This window comes from Lynx rufus, unplaced genomic scaffold (assembly GCF_022079265.1).
Source record: "Lynx rufus isolate CCGP_SWC_20201006 ecotype Redwood Valley unplaced genomic scaffold, mLynRuf1.p SCAF_1, whole genome shotgun sequence".
Classification (NCBI taxonomy): domain Eukaryota; kingdom Metazoa; phylum Chordata; class Mammalia; order Carnivora; family Felidae; genus Lynx; species Lynx rufus.
In genome coordinates this window covers 136593592-136604603 of record NW_025814823.1, presented here as the reverse complement: position 1 = coordinate 136604603, position 11012 = coordinate 136593592, and the positions used below count along the sequence as shown (strand labels likewise).

The 11012-nt window shown below is 41.2% G+C and overlaps 1 pseudogene; it reads left to right on the top strand.

The window, feature by feature from the left end:
- The first annotated feature begins 5521 nt into the window (after positions 1-5521).
- LOC124503062 (RNA-binding protein 3-like) lies at positions 5522-6462 on the top strand (annotated as a pseudogene).
- The last annotated feature ends 4550 nt before the right edge of the window (positions 6463-11012 follow it).

Sequence of the window (11012 nt, the reverse complement as noted above, 5' to 3'; positions counted from 1 at the left end):
CTGGTATAAGGATTATTTTGAGCTTGAAGGCAGTGGAGAAGAAACAAACACAATAACAACTCTCTGCACACCCCATATCTACCAGAAAGGGCAGGACGATACTTAATCACCAGAGACAACTCTAGACTCATCAATCCAGAGATGGCATCAAAGGGATCTACATAATAACCTTGCTAAAAACAACCTTATCTTCCATTATTTTCTCCTATATATTTACCTTCCCACAATTTGCCTTCTCTAGAAGCTCAAAGTTCTTTTGTGCTTGTCACTTCTCTACAAATTCATCGCTCTTTTGCTAAGAAGCTGTATTAGCCCAAGTTCTTACCATCCTTTTGAGGTATTCATCGTGGAGTCCTCCCATGTGTATGCTCAGATGGATGCATTAATAAACTTCTGACCATTTTTCTCCTTTAATCTCTCTTTTGTTGGTCTCATTTGCAGAATCCCAGTCAATGAACTTAGGATGGGTAGAGAAAATTTTTTCCTTCCCTACATCTCCCTCCCAACTATCATATCCCTCATGCTAAACAGAGTTGATCATTATCATTTCCTCACTAAATCTCCAGCCCAGAACTTGCAGCCCTGTGCCCAGGGCAAGAACATGGCTCCTGAACAGCCCTGCATAGTGTCAGTGGCAGGGTTCTCGGGCACCCAGGTCATCTACATGAAGCTATCTGCACGTGCGGAATCCAGAGTACAGACCACAGTACTGCTAATTTCTTAATGTTGAATTTTTAAAATCCATCTCTTTAATTTTATTTCTTTTTCTTTGAAAAATTATTATTTACTTTTAATTACACAAGTGAGCACAAATACATGCCCACAGTAAATATATTAAATGTTACATGTAGTCGCCTCTTTCCCAGAACCCCCATCCCAGTCTCTCGGCAGAGGAAACCACCATTACCAGTTTGGCCTGAATCCTTCTAGCCATGTTTCCATGCACAGATACTCATAGTCATACTTATGAAAATACATAGTTTCCTTTTTGTTGTCGTTAATTATTACCCTATAGAAATGACATCAACCGATCTGTGACTTTCATTTTGTTCACTCAACGGTAGGTTTCAGATACTGTGCATGCAACTTTATAGACCTGTAGACCTACCTCATACTCTGCACCTGTTGTATAACAGCACTGTATGTTCACATTGTTTTTCACAAGCATTCCCCTACTGAAGGCTATTTAGGTTATTTCTAATTTTTTTATTATTATAAACAATGGAATAGAATAGATATGTATTGACGAGTATTTTGCTACAATAAATTCTAAAAAGTAATATTTCTGGGCAAAAGATATACACATTCAAAAGTTTAATATGATTTTCAACCTCTCTCAGACTGGCTTTGGGAATGATGAGGAAGGGGTGGTTGACATGGAGAAAGGTCTAAGAAGCCCAGCTACAACAGGTGAAAGACAACTCAGACTCCCATGATAGGCAGAGCCTGCCCCCTTGAGCGAAACTGAGAGGAGCTACACCACGGATTTTTTTAAAACCCTCCGTGGACAAAGGCTACTCAAAGCTGATTTGATTGAGTTGGGCACGGCCATGGAGGTCATCAGGAATGATGCTGCTGGCAGCAACAAACTTACCTCCGCTCTGGGATCCATTTCAGCACTGCAACCGCAGCTCCTTCTCTGAGTGATAAAGGTAATCCTGGGGGAATAGATGTGGACACCACCTAAGTCCCGAAGAGGAGGAAACAAGGGTTTTCTCCGTGTTTCACTCAAGAAGTAGCTGAGTCATGGACAACATGCAATGATCCAAGTGAAGTGAATACAGCAGCTAACCTTCTAGAGACACTAGATGAGAGTATACAGACCTCATGCACACAGCCTGATGCAGCTCATCTAATCAATGTCCAGTGCTTGGCTGCACTCTTACAGGTAATGAAACATGCCATTGTAAAACTAATTAAACTATCAAAATACTAAGTAAATACTAGTCAAAATACTAATTAACACCAATTAAAGTGTCAAAAGGATGCATAAGCAATCAGCTGCACACTCAATGGAATGGTATTTCATCTCACATTATGACTCAAAAGTGGACATTTGTAGCCAGGATGGGAAGGGCTCCTTACCTGTAACTATTTTTTCCAAATGCATGCCCTCCACAGCTCCTGCTGTGTTCCAGTCATGGAAGTATAACAAGCACAAACCAGTAAGGGAACAAATTGTGGACTGGTATCCTACCCACATAAAGGCTCATGATTTGGACAAAAGGCAAGTTTTCATACAAGCTCAACAGTAGCTTTTATCCAAGATCAATGAGATGGTAGACGTGGAAGTTTAAGCATAAGTGAAAGTCCACCATTAACATAAAGAACATTCTGGGCCATCTCTGCCTCTTGATGTTAGCTGGTCATACGATAAAGCTTACAGATTGGACTCAAGGATGTCCTCCCACTCACCAGCATGAAGAGAAGAATACACAAAAGCTTCTTGGCTCATCTACATCTACTTGGCATACAATCATATTGTTTTTGAATTCTTGCAAGTGAAGCTAGAAAGGATTCCAGCTGCACAGATTGAATACATACAAACCCAGAAAGTTAACACTCATCCCATGAAGATATTCCATTCCTTCCTGTTTAGTTGCGCCATCTGAAAGGTGGCTCAAAGTTCAGAGAGTTCTTTTTTGTTTTGTTTCAGTTCAGATACTTCTGAAGAAGACTGTGGCTTGGAATTCCTTAGGTAGAATCCTACAGCTTACATTCCACCTGTCTTCATACTAGTTTATTAATAAAAGAGAGATAGCTTCTTTGGTATCCTGGCTAGTTCCTTGGAAATGTAGATCCTTGGTATATGTATTAGAGCCTGGGGTCCACAATAACCAGAATCATCTGCTTGCATTGTTGGTTGCCATACAAAAAAAAATCTAGAAGTCTCTTCCAACTGTGTCTGGTATTTTCACCATTACCATCCATAACCATAACTACTATCTTTGCTGTAAGCATTTTTGCCACAAACATTTTCACTGCAAAACTAATTGGCCATGAGGTAATTTTGCCATAAAAGATAAGTGGTTCACAGTTTGGTTTCATTTCCCCATTGACAGAGTTCCAATTTTTATATTATATAAACCGTAGCCAGCCTTCATAATTGTCTATACCATGACAAGTAGTTGTGATAGTCTTAAAATAGTGATAACAACTACATATATATGGACTTGGTAGAAAATATGATGATAAGACACACTGGAAGTGTGGAATAAGAGAGTACAAACCAGATCACATACTATCTAGAAAGTAACCTACCAGCTGCAGTGGTAACAAGTTCAGTTACAAATGAATTACAACACTTAACACTTTCCCATAGAACTTTGGAATGTCTAACAACAGACAAGTAACAATAAGCCAAAAAGGAACAAGTATGGAAGGCTTTGGCACACAATACAGAGCTCAGTTACAAATATGTGTGCCAGTATTTGAAAAATTGATACCTCTCTTAATGAAAGAAGTTAATAATTAAGATTTTTAACTTTTTTTCATGTTTCATTGTGTCCTCTTTAACGTGTCTCTCTTATTTTTCATTCTTATATCTTCTACGGGAAAACTGCCTTATAGCCAATTAGTTACTGCAAAGACGCCTGTCGCAAAGATTTTTACAGCAAAACTAACCTGGAACCTATCATAACAACCAAAAACGTAACATTAATTTGGTTGGGCAAGGCAAACCCTGCATTTGCTCAGGACAAGGAAGCCGCACAGACTATTGAAATTAAGGGAGCTATCACTTTTTTGACTCTTCCTTCACTCTAACATACGGATGTAGTGGCAAGAAGCTAGTTTTTTCCCAATGGGTAAGGATACACCACCTTTCAGTTCAACTGACTAGCTCTCTCTCTCTTCAGAACTTAGCCAGTGGCTTTAAATGTGGCTACTGGTGCTGGACATAACTGGCTACTTTCAGGATGATTCTGACTATGGATACCTTGGGGATGGGCCCATGTTGGAACGTGAGATCATAACTACTATCCTGATGCTAACAAGCCAGCTATTTGGCTGCCAGATCCAGGACATGCATCAGACCATATGGATGGGCTACCCCAGGTGACCACCATCGGCTGTCTCGGTCTGATGCTGACCTCTGAAGTATCCATAGGAGTGACAATACAAAAGATTTGGGGGCCTAACCGTAGGGGGGAAAAATGCACAAGAATGGATCATAAGGAGGGATTATTAAAACCCTAGCCTTTAACAAAATAATAATTTTTAAATATTGACAATGGACCTGACTTTGCTTGCATCGAAGTGGTTTTTAATTTTTGTTTGGAAAACAATGGTTAGTTTTTAAGATATAGTTACTTAATATAGTTACGGCATGTTAGATAACATAAAATAGTGCTGCAGCAATTTCTAATTTCTAAGAAACAAGTGATAATGTAACACAGAGTTTGGCAAACTAAGGCCTGCAGGCCAAATCCAGCCCATTGCCTGTTTTGTATAGTCTTTGAACAAAGAATGGCTTTTATATATTTTTTAAATTTTTTAAACATTTATTTATTTTTGACAGAGAGAGACAGAGCACAAGTGAGGGAGGGGCAGAGAGAGAGGGAGACACAGAATCCGAAGCAGGCTCCAGGCTCTGAGCTGTCAGCACAGAGCCCGACGTAGGGCTCGAACTCACAGACCGAGAGATCATGACCTGAGCCGAAGTCGGACGCTCAACCTACTGAGCCACCCAGGTGCCCCGACTTTTATATTTTTTAATGCTTGGGAGGAACAATCAAAAGAAGAATGATAATATTATGACCTGTGAAGTTTTTATGAAATTCAATTTTTAGTGTCCATAAATAAGGTTCTACCAGAGCACCACCTCACTCATTAGCTGATATATTACCTATGGCTGCTTTCTTGCTACCGCCGCAAAGTTTAGTGGTGATGACAGGAACTCCGTGTTCCACAAAGCCTAAAATATTTACTGTCTGGCCTTTTACAGGAAAAGTTTGTTCATCCCTATTGTAGAACATCAATGTAGAACATTGTATAGGCCCTTTATATAAAACAGACAAGCCAAAATGTGCCAATTGGTTGCCTTTTTTAATAAGCTTAAAATAAGCAAGAGGCTCTATTTCATGGTTTTGGCCAACAATTGTCTAGAATATGTCCAAGTAAGGGTTAATAAGAGATGTTACTTAGAATCTTGCACTGGACCACTTAACAGTTGCCTGCAGTCTCAAAGTTGCTCTAGTCTGCTCTGATAAGATGTTTCAGGACAAAATGAAGTTATAAAAATGGTTCTGAATCAAAGTAAACTTTTAAATTGACAAAATTTTAACATACACTGACCAAATTTTTAGTATAAGTTGATAAAGTCGCCCTCCAGAATATAATACAATTTATAACCCCATGTGTGACATATGATAGCTGTCTCTGTATATATCCATTTCCCCACACCTTGCAGCATAGCAATGTTTACTAATATGATTGGTGAAAAACAGTATCTTTAAATCTGTAGTTCTCCCAGTCTCTCTTCTCCACAGCGGTAGCTGTTCTTCTAGTCCTTTTGCTTAACTTGCAGTACCCGAATTGACCGCCATGTCTTCTGAAGAAGGGAAGCTTTTCATGGGAGGGCTCAATTTCAACACCGATGAGCAGGCTCTGGAAGACCACTTCAGCAGCTTCGGTCCTATTTCTGAAGTGGTCGTTGTCAAAGACCGGGAGACACAGGGATCCCGGGGTTTTGGTTTCATCAACTTCACCAACCCAGAGCATGCCTCAGATGCCATGAGAGCCATGAATGGAGAGGTGGTTGGGACCAGAGCTATGGGAGTGGTAGATACGACAGTCGTCCTGGAAGATATGGGTATGGACATGGATATGGATATGGATATGGATATGGATATGGATATGGATATGGAAGGTCCAGAGACTATGGTGGCAGCCAGGGCGGTTATGACTGCTACTCAGGAGGAAATTACAGAGACAATTATGACAACTGAGATGAAGCTTGTGCACCTAATGTAGATACACAAGGAATAAAACTTCTGATCCAGGAACATCCTTCCAAATGGCTGTATTTATAAAGATTTTTGGAGCTGCACTGAAAAATCTGTTTAGTACATCAACTTCTATTTTTGAATTGAGCTCCCAAGGTAGCTTGTTACAAAGACCTTGTAGAAAGTTCCATATGTCTTTTAAAGTTTTTTCTCCCATTTAAAGACAAGTCCTGGGACATTTGTAGAGTCTGGGTATTTTTCTTTTTACCAGTTTTTTAGTTTGGGCTCTCAGGATTACGGGCTATGGCAAAAAATGTTTGGTCACTTTTTTTTTCAAATGATGTGCATTTAGGGACATTTTAAAAACCTGTATACAATGTTTATCATGATTAGGAAGCAATTTCTAAATGCAGCTGCAAGAACATGATTAGAGATGGTTTGGGTTTTGTTTTGTTTTGTTTTTTATTCAAGGTCACCACCCTGATACACAGAAGTTTCTTAGAACTTGCGAATGTCCTTTTCTTTAATAATGGAAGAAAAAATATTCTGTTGTGTTTCACTTAGCATTTAGGATGTCTTTCATGGAGCTGATTAAAAAGTTGAAATGTGAAAACAAAAATAAATAAATAAATAAATCTGTAGTTCCCTTGAGGGTTGCTGAAGGGAAGGTAGGTGGGGGGATGGGATTGATGGCTGATGGGCACTAAGGAGGTCACTTGGGATGAGCACTGGGTGTTAGACATAAGTGATGAATCCCTGGGTTCTACTCCTGAAACCAATATTACACTGCATGTTAGCTAACTTGAATTTAAATAAATAAATTTTTAAAAATACACACATAGGGGCACCTCGGGTAGGTCAGTCAGTTAAGCTGCCCACTTCAGCTCAGGTCATGATCTCACAGTTCGTGGCTTCAAGCCCCATGTCGGGCTCTGTGCTGACAGCTCACAGCCTGGAGCCTGCTTCGGATTCAGTCTCCCTCACTCTCTGCCCCTCCCCCACTCATGCTGTGTGTCTCTCTCTCTCTGTCTCTCAAAAATACATAAACGTTAAAAAAACTACACATGTAAAAAAATGCAGTTTCCTGGGTACTGCGACAAGGAGCATCTTCTCACATTTACTGGTCATGTTTATTTCTTCTTCTGTTAATTGTCTATTGATATCTCTGGCTTACTGAAAAATGGATATCATTATCTTTTAATTCATATTGCCCTAATTAATAGAGGAGTTCAGCATTCTTTAATGCTTATTAGTCAGTTTTTATCTCAGTATTTCATACTGTCTGTTTATATCTTTTGCCAGTTTTTCTAACATGTTGTGTATCTTGTTCTTATTAATATTGAATTCTTAAGATTTACTATTGTTTAGGGGTCTCAAAGTGCAGTCAGTTTTCAGAGAGCAAACACAATCTGATGCAAAAATCTAAATTAAAGTCGTGTCCAGGCCAGTCCTGGGGTTAGCACATTGCCCCTTGTCTGTGTTGTATACCCACAATAAAGCACAGAAAACTGCCAGATGATAAATTAGGTATCTCCTCCAGCAAATGCCACATGCCTCTTCTTTCCTCTTCTAAATAAGCTGTTCAAAGAAAGAAGGAAATTGATCATTAAAAACAGCTGCTGGTTTTATCAGCAGCACTCAGTAATAGCCAAAATCAGTTTGGGGCTCAGACAGCAACAGCATGTATTAAACATCCTGTGTGTGTGCAGTAATGCTGGTGTTTCCTTAAGAATATAGCAAAGAACTTTCTAGACCCTCCTAAGGGTGGGTGGGAAGGGGTTACTGATGCTCAGCAAGACCAGATCCTAGAAGGGGTCCAAGTTGAAGCTTTTAGAGGCTTCCACAGTCAGTCCAGGAAATAGGATACAGGTGATGAGCCCAAAGGGCAGGAACAGGGTCAGAGGTAGGAGCTAGGCTAAGGTTTAGGACATGGATGGACCTGGAAAGAAAGGGGAAGCAAGATAAGCCTCAGAAGCTTCCTGTTCCAGAGAAGAAGGTCCCCAACCAACTGTAAGAGCCACGAGACACCTTCCACGAGTCCTCAGACGGAGTGGCTTACAGCTGTTAAGCTTTAACTCTCCCTATGCAACCCAGGGAAGCCTGGGCCCCTTGCCTAGAGACAGATTCATTGGCCCAGGGTGGAGGCCAGGCACCAGTATTTCTTAAAACCTCTCATATTAACCTAGAGCCAGGTTTGAGAATCATAGGCTTAAAGAGTTAAACCACTGGAGTCAAAGGAAGAGAAGTGGCCCCGATCTTGTATACGTTATTAACTCCTGTGCTCAGAAGCCCAGCCTGGATGGAGAGCGGTTCTGGGCCACCCATGAACAGGCCTGAGAGGGATATCAAACTCAAACACCAGAAGGGAAGAGTCTTTCACCTAGAATGATGGCACCATTAATTAATCTAGGAAGTACAACAGAAGTGACTGGTTTGAGCAGAAGATAATGTGTTCTGTGTGAGACCCCCATGAGTATGTAGGCTAATTACATGTCAGCTTACTTCAGTTAGAAATAGAGACGAATTGCTCAGGAGAAAACTCTGGGCTAGGAATGTGCATTAGGAAATGACCAAGAGCTGCTGTGAACTGAATTGCATCCCCCCAGAATTCATATTTTGAAACCCACAATGTGATCGTATTTGGAGATGGGGACTTGGGAGATCATCAGGTTGAGACGGAGTAACAAGGTGAAGCACTCATGAGGGTATCGTGTTCCTAGAAGGAGAGACACCAGTCAGCATTCTCTCCCACCCCTATGTGAGGACACTGTAAGAAAGCAGCTGTCGATAAGCCAGGAAGAAAGTTCTCACCAGAAACCAAGCATGCTGGCACCTCAATCCTGGACTTCTAGCCTCCAGAAGTATGAGAATATACATTTCTACTGCTTAAACCAATGTTTTGTTATAGTGTTTGTCACAGCAGCCCAAAGTGATTAACACAAGAGCCAAGGGAATGGAACCAGATTACACAGAAGGAGGTCAGAGAGTGAGAGAGAAATGCTTCTACAGTAGAACCTCAGGGAATCCTACATGTAAGAGATCCAGAGAAAGTACAAACAAGCCACCAGAAAGAAAACTAGAGATGTGCCAAGAGAGAAGAGATTTGAAGAAGACAGGATGCCATGTAGAATAACTCGAGGGAAGCCCTTCCAATCTGCAGTGAAGTCACTGGTAACCTCAGAGAGACAATTTCAGGCCAGGGAGAGAAGCATACAAAAGATTTCAGAAGAAGCTTTCTTTTTTCTTCGTATAGGGCTCCCTGCCTGGACTTGATCAGCCGAGCTATGGCGCTAAGCCTTTTGGGCTGGAAGGTACATTAGAAGCTCCATCTGCACAAGCTGGTCTATCATAATAGAATGGTCTGATGCTTGTGTTTGGAGTCCACAGAAGAAGCAAACAGTGCTTACCTCATTCCCAAAACTACTTGGGGATGGCCTTTTGCTCATGTCCTATGTTATGAGATGTTACCCCCATTGAGGCTGGAGGCCACCTTCCTACTCCATCCTAACGAAATGGGAGCCTGGACTCCTTTGACTCTCTCCTGCTCCCTTTCTTGGGGCTAGTTCTTACTTCCCTATACTAGCTTAGGTAAACCTCTGGTTTATACCTTGGACATTCCGACGCAACCAAGAGTGATAGCTATCTCTTGGAAGCCCTGAGTTCATGCTATCTTAGGCTGACAGCAAGATCAGAAATATCAATATGCCCCCTTGCACTGAGGATTTGGGGCCACCATCCCATTGGTCCTCATTGGTCCCCTTCCCTATCCCACTGTCCCAGGCCAGTTTACTCTTTCCCTGTCCTGCTTTTCTTCTACTGTGGCAGCCCCAAACATACCAGGGAGTTGAGGTCATGGCACTGTTAACACAAGCACTCACACTTTGCTCCAAGGTGCTGTCCTAACTGGCCTTTCTGGGTGCTTGATGCCTATGCCAATATAAGAACACTTTCATCACTTTCTTTTTTAATAATGTGAACAGACATATCAACCCATTTTTCTCAATAACAAGTCAACAGAAAATATTCAAACACTTAACAGAGTCAATATGAGAGCTGTCTCCCAGCAGCAATAATCTTGCTGGAACACAGACATAACAAACCTATCATCTCCCTCCCACCACATCCTCCCACAGAGCCAATTGCCTGTCACTCCTGGACCCCAATGATCCCACCAATGAATAAACAATTAGACTTGAAGTAAGTTTCCGGACCAAGCTGAGCCCACGCTGCCTGTGGCCTGATCTGTGATGAATGATCAGGGAGCTTAGCAAATGCTGTGCGTCATATACCAGGGAACAATTTGTTGGTGTCAATTTTTTTTTAAAGTGATTTGCAAGAGGGCTTGAAAAAAAAAGCCCACAAGGAGACATCACCACACTCCTTCAGTTTTATAGAATCCTTTGATATGCTCAGATGAAAGAAACAGAGCTATGTAATTAAGCCTGTGGACAATCCCCTGAGGTCAGATGGGTATTGAACCTTCCTTAGTGGATGCAGGGGAGGAGTTTATGGTATCTCAGCCCTGTTTGCAGCCAACTCCAAGGATAGTTAGATGAGCCCTGTGTCTCTTGCCACCTGTCCCCCACAAATAGGGCAGAAATGAAATCCAAACCAGGGCCTTGCCGATAACCTGAACACCAAGAAAGGATATGATCATCTCTGGCTCTGGCAAAACTATTAACCTGCCTCAGTTTCTCCACTGGGATTAAGAATGAATACAGCTTGGAGTAGAGGCAACATATTCTGTACTGATGCCATTCTATGCAGATGTGCACCTGTTCCTAACCACTCCATTCCAAGAGAATAGCCACGAATGGTTAACCCATTGATCGAAATGTAAGTATCTTCAAGAAATGATAATGGGCCTCCTTTCTCAAAATCTGAATGCTTCTAACTACCTCCATTAGTCAGATTATACTTTTTTCTTCAGGTCCTGGGTATTGATCTTTTATTGTCACATCTATTTTTCTTGACCTATCCCATAATCCTTAGGTAGGTAAAAGATACAATATTATACACAAATATAGATAACATGGCCCAGGTAGTCTGCCTTACTAAACCATACTA